Source organism: Mirounga angustirostris, unplaced genomic scaffold, assembly GCF_029215605.1.
Source record: "Mirounga angustirostris isolate CCGP_5_RB_7025 unplaced genomic scaffold, mMirAng1.0.hap1 SCAF_15, whole genome shotgun sequence".
Classification (NCBI taxonomy): Eukaryota; Metazoa; Chordata; class Mammalia; order Carnivora; family Phocidae; genus Mirounga; species Mirounga angustirostris.
Window position 1 is genome coordinate 8,692,054 of NW_026991723.1, and position 12,232 is coordinate 8,704,285.

At 40.1% G+C, this 12,232-nt stretch overlaps 1 long non-coding RNA gene across 1 annotated transcript in view; it reads left to right on the plus strand.

The window, feature by feature from the left end:
- Positions 1-12,232, plus strand: part of LOC123849524 (uncharacterized) — a 122,900-nt gene that overhangs the window by 77,566 nt on the left and 33,102 nt on the right. Inside the window, exons 6-7 of the long non-coding RNA XR_010407808.1 lie at positions 5,642-5,891; positions 7,958-8,040. This is a non-coding gene — a long non-coding RNA (uncharacterized LOC123849524). The remainder of the gene's footprint in view (positions 1-5,641; positions 5,892-7,957; positions 8,041-12,232) is intronic.

Genomic DNA, 12,232 nt, shown 5'->3' on the forward strand with positions numbered 1-12,232 from the left:
TTATTATTGCTGCTGCTGGGCTGGCAGATCTTTTGAGAGCAGGCATGGAGGGCTCTGGGATTCACTAATGACTCCTGGGGAGGTGCCAGAGGAGGGTTACCATCTTGCGGAGGCCATTGTGAAAATGTGCCTGTCTGTGTCCTGCAAGAAATGAAAGAACCCCTTCCTTTCAGCACTGTTAAAGGAGGCAGTACCAGAGTTCTTAGGAGATCTGTACAAGAAAATTAGAATTCAGTTTATAAAATACCTAGGAACTTTGGGGATCTTTTTGGAAAGCTAAAAATTTTCTCACGCTCTTTCTCCTTTTCAGAAATTAAAGGGTTAGAGCAGTATGGTATAAGGATGTTTGAGCTGGGGCTGGAGTGCTTGATTTCGAGGCATACTTGGCTTGTGAATTGTATGCTTTGTGGCCCATTACTTAGTTTTCTGAGCCTTCACTTCTTATCTATGAAGTGAGAATGATACTGAATTTGTCATGAAAGTTAAGTTATTTAAATGTGTGTAATTCCTAGCAAGCTTGGAGCATAAATGTAGGTGATAAATGCAGTTCCTTTATTTTTCCCCTCTTCTCACCTTTCTTGACTTTTAGTTTTTTGTTTGTTCCCTTGTTTTCTTGCTTGTGTATGGTTTGTTGTTTGTTTGTTTTTCTCTGTAGAATGAAGGATGCATTTTTGGAAAACAAGACATTTATACAAAAATCTTGAAACTGTATTTTTTACCTAATAATCTCACTTATGTAAATGTGTACTGAAACAATGGCCCCAATTTTTAGAAGTACAAAGGTGTAGTCATAAAGAGATCCTATTTTTGCTTCAAGAATATGTCCTTCCTTGTCACTTTCCTGTTTACCTTATTTTTTAAAAAGGCACTTTCCTCACCCTCTTTTTTTTTTTTAATCATTTGTGCTATTTGCTACTTATTCTCATTATTGTTTCCATGCAGTCAGTAAATTCCTCTCTCTTCCCCAAATCGTTAAAAAATAGACCAGAATTAATTCCCCATGGGCTCAACATGAATCACTTCCTTCTAAAAAAGATTGTCAAATAGGCTCATTTCTTTAGTCTAGGCAGCCAGTTTCCAGGAGAAGCAAAACTCTGGATTAAAACCCATCTTACATGTTTATGCATCTATTGGGAGATATTCCATAATAATAAACTATGCCAGTTCTTCATAATATTTGGAATTAAATGGTCTAAGAATACCCTAAGAAAACAGTCCAGAAAGCACTCAAAATGAAGGAAAGGGAATTCATCTTGACTAGTCACTTGCTGCTTGCTCATCCCTATGCTGGGGTTTTCCAAGGAATTGCTTTTATAAACACAAACAACAAAAACCCCTACCAGTAAGCATTTTAATCCCCCATTTCCTGAAAAGGAAACTGAAGCTCCAGAATTTCAAATGGCTTGCCTACAGACTAAGAATTTGAACAAAGGGTTGCTTGGCTCTAAAATCCGTGTTCTTGCTTCTATTCCCAGCTGCCTCCAGGGCAGGGTTTCTTACATTGGCTATACATTGGACTCATTTGGAAAGCTTAATACCCAACACAATACTGAAAAAAGAACAAAATTGGAAGACTCATACTACCCAATTTCAAGACTTATCATAAGGCTTCAGTAATCAAGACTGTGTTCATTGGTGAAACAATAGACACATAGATCAGTGGAACACAATAGAGAACCCAGAAATAGACCCAGGCAAATATAGCCAACTGATCTTTGACAAAGGGGCAAAAGCAATGCAGTGGAGAAAGCTTTTCAACAAATGGTGCCGGAACAATTGGGAGTCCATACATAAAATAAAATTTAAAAAATGAACCTAGTCCCAGACCTTACGTTTTTATAAAAATTAGCTCAAAATGGATCATAGACCTGAATGTAATATACAAAACTTGTAAATTGTTAGACTAAAACATAGGAGAAAAGCTATGTGACCTTGAGTTTGATGATGAGTTTGTAAGTATATGATGCAAAGCGTGATTTATTAAAGAAAAATTGAGAAATCAGACATTGTTAAAATTAAAAACTTCTGTTGTCTAAAAAAGCACTGTAAAGAGAACCAAAGGACAAGCCACAGACTGGGAGAAAATATTTTCAAACACATACCCAATAAAGGTCTTATATCCAAAATATAAAAACGACTCTTAAAACTTAATAAGAAAACAAGTTTTTGAATGGGCAAAAGATCTGAACAGATGCTTCACCAAAGAAGATATACAGATGGAAAATTGGCATGTAAAGAGATACTCAACATTATTTGTCATTAGGGAATTACAAAATAAAACAGTAATGAAATAACACTACACATCTATTATAATGGCTAAAATTTAAAAACTGGCATCAGTTGCTGATAAGGATATGGAGCAACAAAGTAGTCTCATTCATTGCTGGTAGGAATGCAAAATAATATAGACACTTTGGAAGATACTTTGGCGCTTTCTTACAAAGATAGGTGTAGTCTTACTAGATCATTCAGTGATTGAACTACTACGTGTTTACTGTTTTGAAAACTTAAGTTACTGTTTTGAAAATTTATATTCATACAAAAAAAACCCTACATAGGAATGTTTACAGCAACTGTATTTATGATTTCCCAAATTAGAAGCAACCAAGAGGTCCTTCAATAGGTATATGGATAAACAAACTCTGGTACACATCTATACAATGGCATAGTAATAAAATAATAAATGAACTATCAAGCCACAAAAAGACATGAGTGAATCTTCAATGCAAGAGTTTAAGTGAAAGAACCCGGTATGAAAAGGCTACATATTATATGATTCAAATTACATGACATTCTGGAAAAGGCAAGACTATAGAAATGGTAGAAATATCAGTGGTCTCCAGGGGTTCAGGGGAAGGGGAAAGTGTTGATTAAGGGAAGCACAGAAAATTATTTAAGACAGTAGAACTATTCTGTATGATAACTATAAGGGTAGATATATGATATTATGCATTTGTCAAAACCTATAGAACTTGATAGGACAAAAAGCAAACTTTATGCAGATTTTAAAAAGTTATTTAGTAGGTCGTGGGCGCCTGGGTGGCTCAGTTGGTTAAGTGACTGCCTTAGGCTCAGGTCATGATCCTGGAGTCCCGGGATCAAGTCCCGCATCGGACTCCCTGCTCAGCGGGGGTCTGCTTCTCCCTCTGACCCTCTTCCCTCTCGTGCTCTCTGTCTCTCATTCTCTCTCTCAAATAAATAAATAAAATCTTTAAAAAAAAAAAAGTTATTTAGTAGGTTGGGATCCCAGGATGAAATGCAGAATTGTGACAAAACAGTGTAACTGTATTGTGAATGTATTGAACAACCTCACTGAAGGTGTGGAGGAGAAAAGGTACTGACCTAAGTAACCTTGGAAATGAGTAGAGTCTTTAAGACTAGAGGCAGAAGGAACTGTCCATAAGTGCTGTGCTGTAGTTGATAAACTTGTTTCCCAGGTGGGTACAGGTTAACAATTCTGATACCACTCTACAGGCATACCAGGAATTCAGCAGTTCAGTAAATGGTTAGACAATGGTGGGAGCCAAGTTTCTCACTGTTGGAGTGGGAGGTTACAGAAAAGCAAGAGACTGGAAACATCCACGTGATAATTGGATTAGAGTTGGAGATGTCAATATGGACTCCTATTAGCTTGATATGGATACAGATAGTTACGTACAGAAGTACTTACAGATATGTGTATATGCATGGGTTAGTATACACACGTAATTTCCTTGTCCTGTTGACAGAAGAGCCTAGAAGCAATGTCACCCTGTAGCAATGAGCACACCTAGCACCCAGATCTTGGTTTCTAATATCATTCTCCAACAAGAGGAACCAGAACTTGGATAAATGACTGATTCTAGCACTAGGAAATATGTAAGATGAGCATGGAGCCTCTTATGGTGCCCAGAAGTAAGAAAGTGCTCAGAAAAACACCACCACTACCACAAAGGGACACAAGGCCAACTGAAATGACTCCTAATGGCCAAAGCTGGAACACTGGAACAGCAAAATAAAAATAAATTAGTATTAGAATGAAACCCAAAGTAGAAAATAAATGAATCTATATGATATAAATAAATGGAGGAAAATAGACAAATTTCCTATATCAAAGAATTCTAAAAATTTCATGTAGATCCTAAGCCTCAAGGAACTGGAATATAACCCTGCGTTCCTTAAGTGTGGGTTGCACATAATGACTTCCTTAAGAAGAGTACAGTAAGCAAAAAGGGACGAAAGACTAACTTTGTCCTGGAGAAACCTGACAAATACTGTCTCAGCCAAATGATTAGGGTCAATCAACATCACTAGTGACAAATGTGTTATGTTGACATATGGGCCCTTGATCTGATGTGATGAGAATGGCTTCCTCTTATGGTCTTCTTCCCAAAAGCACATAACCCCAGTCTGATTATGAGAAAAACATCAGACCAATCCCAATTGAGAGACACTGTACAAAATATCTGGCCAGTACTCCTCAAAACTATTAAGATCAGCAAAAACAAGGAAAGTCTATGAAACTCTTGCAGCTCAGAAGAGCCTCAGAAGACATGACAACTATGTATGTGGTATCCTAGATGGGATCCTGGATACAGAAAACAAATTAGGGGAAAACTGAGGAAATCGGAAAAAAAGTATGGATTTTAGTTAATGATAATGTAGCAATATTAGCTTCTTACGGGCGCCTGGGTGGCTCAGTCAGTTTTGGCATCCGACTCTTGACTTTGGCTCAGGCCATGATCTCTGGGTCGTGGGATCTAGCCCCGGGTTTGGCTCTGTGCTCAGCGGGGAATCTGTTTGAGATTCTCTCTTCCTCTGCCCCTCATCCCACTCACGTGCGCGATCTCTCTCTCTTTCCCTCGTTCTCAAATAAATAAATCTTTGAAAAATATTAGCTCATTAATTGTAACAAATGTACCATACTCCTATAAAGTGTTAATAATAGGGGGAAATGGATGTGGGGTATATGGGAAATATCCGTAGTCTCTTTGCAGTTTTTTCCATAAACCTCAAGCTCTTCTAAAAATCAAACATTTATTTAAAAGAATTTGTAGTGCCTGGTACTACCCTGAGATTCTGATTTCCTCTGGGTTGGGGCCCAACCCTTGAGACCTTAGAGAGCTGCCCAGGTGATTCCACTGTGTCTCCTGCAAAGTATTGTAAGGAAAGGATGGATTTTTCCCTTCTCCTTTCTTGTCTAATTATAATAAATGCTCTGACCTTGTCCTTGGTTAAATAGCAGCGTGACTTAAAGATTTTGGTGGTTTGACTACAGCAGTTCTTTAAATGTACAGCCAGTGCTATGGAATTTGGAAAGTGGTATTTTTCATTAGATAAAAACTCCTCTCTAAGAGGCTTTAAGTACCATAAACAGTTGAGGAAAGGAGTGAAGGACTGACTATACAAGGCAAATCTCTGTTGAAATCTATGCACAGTGGGAATGCCTTTAATTTCCTTCTGCTATGCTGGGCCATGTGTACACGGACGTAAACCATCTCTGAGGTTTTAGGAGCAATGGGTTTGACTTTAATTAGGTAGTAGGCTCATTCTCCAGGGTCTGGTTGTGATCCATGAAGTAAAAGCATCATGTGCTGGGGAGTGCTGCTTAAAAGGTTCAGGAACTGGGAACTGAAGCGAGCCTTCTGTTTTTCTCTTGCAGGAAACCTGGCAGCAGGGGTTCCTGAGGGTCTCATCTGGTGCTAGAGATGATCGGCTCCCCCAGTCAGGGAGGAAGGAATCCTCTTGACCCTAGCACGCAGACAAACCTCTGTGAAGAGACAGATCCCGAGATGCATCCTGTTCTCATGCAAATGATGGTGCCTATTGGAAATGGTGAGACTATATTTTCTAGACTTGCTCTGTTTGCTGAAAACCCGAAGAGGCCAGGAAATTGCTTCATGTGCATCAAGGTATGAGAAAGATTTATTCCCCCCATCATTTTCTTCCTCAGAAATAGTCATTAGTAGAAATTTCTGCTTTTTTTTTTTTTTAACCTGTGTAACTATTAAGCAACCAGAAAATATTTATTGTTTTTACACTATGCTAGGTACTGAGGGGGACATTTGTAAAGTTAAAAAATAATAGTTGCCTTTTATTCTTTAACCTAAGTAATGCTTGAGTGTGTATCGAGTAACAGACATCTGGGTACTAGAGAGAGGAAAGGTTACCACCCTGCCATCCAGGCAGGGTACAGTGGCACTGTTCAGAGGACAGTCAGCATTCTGTCTTCAGGTCCCAGCATCATAACTATGACAGTCCGGGACAGAGGGCACGTCCAGTTAAATCAGGCTGCTCCACGGATGACCTGAGCCTTCTCCTTTTTATTAAGAGCAGCCAAGTTTCTATAGTCAACCTCAGATATGCAGAAGTCTTCTCAAATACAGCTGATTTTTGAACAGCATGGGTTTGAACTGCATGGGTTCACTTATATGTGGGTGTTTTTTGATAAATATAGTACAGTACTGTGAATGTATTTTCTCTTCCTTATGATTTTCTTAAGAGCATGCTCTTTTCTCTAGCTTTATTGTAAGAATGCAGTATATAAGATGTATAACATATAAACTATGTGTTAATTTACTTTCTGTTATCATTAAGGCTTCTGTTTACTAGTAAAATTTTGGGAAAGTCAAAATTTGTTCAAGGATTTTTGACGGTGTGGAAGGTCAGCCCTGCCAACTTCTGAGTTGGTCAAGGGTCAACTGTAATATTACTGAAAGTCAGTGACACTCTTAAAATATAAACATAGCATTTGCTCCTAAGTTGAAACTACTATAAAACTTTTGTATTGTCTTATCATGTGTATTAAGTACTAGTTTAAATCTTACAAGTGGCCTTGCAACCATATGCCACTATAATATAGCCACCAGCCCATGTGGCCACTTAAACTTAGATTAGCTGAGATTAGATAAAATTTAAAATACATTCTTCCACCACACCAGTCACATGGGAAGTGCTTACTAGACACGTGTGCCTACTGGCTGTTGAACTGGACAGTGTGGACAAAGAACATTCCTGTCATCACACAAAGTTCCATTGGACAACACTGCCTTATAAGCCATTTCTGAGGATGCTTGTCAGCATGCACAGTTATTGCTAAAACAGGCTTGTTTTCTAGCAGCTGAGGCACAGGGCAGACACTTCGCATTATCTCATTATCATTGCCTGTTAGAAAGACAGACCTGTTTGGCTGGGAGGGACCATCTTTTGTCAGACATGCGGTTTTGTGAAGGGTTTATGTAATGGATGTTGGGTAATATATCAGATGATTGAAACTGATCTTCCAGAAGTTGTAACAATGTAAAATTTAAGTAGATAACCTCTATAAGGTATTTCTGATCTAAGTCAAGTGTGTATTGTTAAATATTAATTCCATTAAGGTATGTCAGCAGGGAATTAAGATATGTGACCCAAATATATTTCTTTCTAGTAACTGAGTGTAATAGAGATCTAGTGCTCAGTGGATCTTAACCAGGGATAAGTCAGGATGAAGGGAAGAGGGAGGATCAGAAAGACCTGGGAGTTCCTGCAAAATGCATAGGTTGCCCCTGCGTAGGGTTTGTCTGAATGGTGGGGCAGGTGGGTGGGTAGGGAAGGTCTTGCACGTGTCTGTTTTGAAAATATTTCCCATGGAATTCCCCTGTACCCAATCCAGGTGAGTATTGTTGAAAGACATTAAAGGAAAATGATTAATGTGTTTCTTTTCCATTGTATGATGGGGCGGGTAACTTTAAAAAGACACCTAGGCTCTACCTCTAGATATAATTTGGTGCTCTTTGGGTGGGCTCAGTTCTCACTGTCCCTCTTTCAAAAGACCCACTGGTTGTTTCCAGCGACCGCTCCCCCTAGGTCACTTAGAAGGATCAACTGGGTTTAGAACAAGTGCCTCAGGCATTTCCTTCCAGTATCAGTGTCTGTTTCCAGCAAACATGTGCAAGCTGTGTATCATAATCCCTTTTTGGATGCATTTTCTTACCAGTGCCTGAAGTGATGATACTGTGTGTTGTTGATCAAAGAGGTGTCACATGCCCTGGGGACGCGGTGGCCAGAGAGGACACTCAGGTAAGGAAATTCAGGAACCCCATGTGTATTTTTTGCTCAGCTTGAAGGGTATACTTCCACAGAAAGGTGCGCCATGGGTGTCTGAGCAGAGCTAAAAATATTCTCTAAGAGGACCTCATCAAGCCCTTGCGCAACTGTTTAGGTTGAGAATTCAGTTTGGTCCTAGAGTTTGGCTTGTTTTTGTTAAGTTTAGAAGGGTATTGCTAACTAGCCCAACCATCAGGTTGAGAGCTAGGTGGGCTGATGGATAGAAAACTTCAACACCCTTATCCCAACCCTCATTTAAACTGGAATTTCACATCACGTTTTCAAGGCATATTGGGCCTGAATGGACCTGTGTGTTTTTTTCACTTTTGTTTTTTCTGTTATTGCATTTAAAATAGCTCTACTCCATTCCACATTTTCTTTATCCTTGGTTTCAGATTTTCTTTTGGCAGAAATCCAGTTTTCCCTACAATATGTAGTAAAATGCCTATCACTTGGGATTTTAAAAGCATAAGGTGGGACTCATATCACTGGGAAACTATCCAGAATATAAAGTCCTTTCGGTGGCATGTTGCACAACATATAACATAAGCAAAAAATGTTCTAGCATCCCCAGCAAATGTCCAACCCTAGCTTCCCGCGTCTCTTTAGGGCAGCAGAATATGTTGGTTGTGAAGGTAAAAAGAAGGTACGAAAACAAGGAGACTGGAACAGACTATAAATCAGTAGGTTTGGAATATTTCTCCATTGAGTCTCCCAGGACTTGGGATGTCAGGGGTGTGAAATGTCCTAAGATTCTGGAGACCTGTCCGGGTTTGTCTTTCCTAGAATACCCAAAAAAAGGGGAAGGAGAATCTTAAAGCCATGTATAGTTTTGGCTTAAAAAATTCAGTAAGTAATCCCAAGGAAGCGAGGAAGGAAGGAAGGGAGGAAGGAGGGAGGGAGGGAGGGAGGCAGGGACTCTAGAGTGGCTTGCTGAGACTGCATCATTCATTAGCAAATATTACTGTCTGTTATGCACCAGACACTGTGGTAGGATGTGGCTACATGGCATGATAAAACATATATTTGGTCTTTGTCCCCATTCCTGGCATAGAGCTCCTAAAATCTTTGGAATTTTCAGAGTGTTAGGAATATCTTTTGTATACTAATGTCGTGACTGAATACAGGTCCTTAGATAGCTTCAGGATAGGGTTGTTTACAAGGAACCAACCATGTGAGAGGGTTAGAACTATTAGCCCAGACTCCAACCAACAGGGAGAAGAGAGGGGCTGGAGATTTAATTCAGTCACCAGTGGCCAGTGATTTAGTAATGAAGCTTCTGTAAATTCTCTGAAACAATGAGGCTAATGGAGCTTTCAGGTTGGTCAAGACAGTGATGTACTGAGAGGGTGACACACTCAGAGGGTTGGAAGTTCTGGATACCCAAGCCCCCATCCCTCCATACGTTGCCCTATGAACCCCTTCCATTTGGCTGTTGCTGAGTTGTATCCTTTATAATAAAACTGTAATGGAGAGTAGAGTGTTTTCATGAGTTGTTCTAGCAAGTTATTGAACCTGAGTGGAAGTCATGGGAACCTTCAAATCTGTAGTCAGTTGGACAGATGTTCAGGTTTCCTGGGGACCCCATTTGTGGCTGGTGTCTAAAGTAAGGGCATCTCGTGGGACTGAGCCCTTAATTTGTGGGGTCTGTGCTAACATTTGAGTAGTGTCAGCACTGAATTGAATTATTGGATACCTGGTTAGTGTCAGAGCATTGGAACATTGATCGGTATTGGAAGGACGTAGCTGGGGATAAAATGGTGAACAAGAGCAGACAGGTTTCTGTTCTTATAAAACTTACAAATACCTTAATGTGTCTGTTGGGTTATTTAGCACTATGCTAAATATCATCCACCTCCAGGTCCACTCACCCTAGTCTTTAGAGACTGACCCTTATGGACCACATCCATGGGCACCCTTCCCTTTATCTCTGGTTGGATTTGACCAAATGGGGAACTTCATCTCTTGCTCAAAAGGTTCAACATTATCAGCCACATAATAATAAAAAATTCATTGCTTACCTCCAAGACGATTTTATTTTTAGGCCAAGTTAATAAGAATCCTTACTCCTCTGAACAGATTCGTCCCTCCCAGCCCTCAGAAGAAACCAATCCTGCCAACACCTTGATTTTGGACTTCTAGCCTCCAGAACTCAGAGACAATAAATTTCTGTCATTTATGCCACTCGATTTGTGGTCCTTTGTTAAGGCAGCCCCAATATACTAATACAAGCTGTGTTCTCAGGTTAGTCTGCTATCTAATATCTCTGGGTCTCAGGTTCCTCATCTGGAGCATTAGGGGGCAAAGGACCTTTGAAATTGCTTTTTATCTCTAAAGGTTAATGATCAAGGATGAAGGTACCTCTCACCAATTCTCCTGAGATGTAATCATATGCCATCTTGGGAGAAAAGCTTTCCCTCTTATCTACAGATCCATGGATTATTATATACAGGCTGAAACCATCTCTGATAATCTGGTCTGGCCATCCTAATTTTTATTTCAGTAACGGCTTTGGGAAGCAAAATAAGGAAGAAAGGAGGCTCGAAGTTCTCCTAGACTTGTCCCATAAACTGCAGCTGATATTATCACACTGTGATGATAAATGTGTTTGTCCAGTTATTTTCCTCTTTGATGTGGATCTCTCTGTCCCTGGAGCAGAGGCTTCCATGGAAGCAAGCCTTCCTTCTAGATGTCCTGCGATGAGGCTTTGGCAGAACCACTGCCAATCCTGCATTTAATTCTCCTAAAATCATTTTGTCAGTGTAGAGATGCTTAAAGCATCTAAAGGTTATGAGGCAGCCACAGTGGTGCCAGATATCTGAGAGAAATGTTTGCACATTTGTAGGAAGATATTTTTGTTATGTTATGCCAAGTGGTCTTTTAGAGAAGGCAGATCTAAACAAGACAAATTAAAAAAAAAAAAAAACAACTTTAAAGTTTTTAGTTCATGAACCATGTCACCAAGGTCAATGTGGCTTGCTCACCCTTGCATTAATGAAAATTGCTTTCATTAAGGGTTGGAACAGAAGAAAAATAACAGGGTGTTGGACTCTTCAGTAATGATCGCATGCTCCCCGTTCTGATGTGGCCCACCATGCTCATTTTGAAGGTGGGAAATCTGATGATCAGAAAAAAACATCAAAACATCATCAGCTCAAGTGTAGTCCCTCCTAGACCAAGGTGCGTCTCACCCAGGGCAGCAACTGGGATGTCGAACTCTGACACAGTGGGCTAAGGGGCCATCCTAACAATCCAGTACATTCACTAGTAATATACTTAGGTCTGGACAAAGCCAACTTAACTAAGTCACAGGATATGCCTCTTGGCACTTAAAAGAGGTAGTAGTAGCTAGGATTTGCCCCCTGTATCCCTCTGCTTCTTAGCATTTCCCGAAGCATCACCAGCCCTTCAATATATGCCAAGGAAAAAACTTCCAGTGGTGAAACAAATTTGGAAGATGCCACATACTCCGTCTCTCCTTAGCTACTTATCATGCATACTGGACTATTGAAGCCTTGCACCATGTTTTGCAATGAAGAAGCCATTTAACTTTCTTTAATCGGGTGCTTGCCAAGTCATCTGATCATGGAACCATTTATTTATGTAAAACCTGTAAGTTGCACACAACACATTTCGAGAATTGAGAAATGCTGTCAAAATCTGCCTAAGTTGAAGAGAGATATTGAAGAACAATGTATATACTGAAAAAGAATTTAGATCAAGTTCATAGATGGTCGAGCAAGACTGCAGAGATATCCCTATAGACACTTGTGTGACAGTCCTTAGAATCACCCACAAAAGATTCCTTGTGGCTATTGGCAGGGATGGAACAGTACTCCGGGCTAGCCAGGCTTTTCGCTCATTAGGTTCTTTCTTAATTGTGAGGGTGTAGATGCCTGTGTGTGTGTGTGTCCTGGATAATCAGATGGCTTAAAAAAGAAAAAAAGAATTGAGAAAAGAGTCAGAATGCAGGAAGGGTTTTTGGCCTTTATCATGGATTTGTGATGTGACCTCTCTCAGTTCCATTCCTCCACTGGTCAGGATGCATAGCCCTGCATCCCTCTGTCATCAGGCAGGCCCTTAGACCCAGCAGGCTTCCCTGGACACTTGGGACCTCAGCAAATGCTGTCTGAAGGTGAAAGGGGGGCGAGGAGGACGTTGTCAG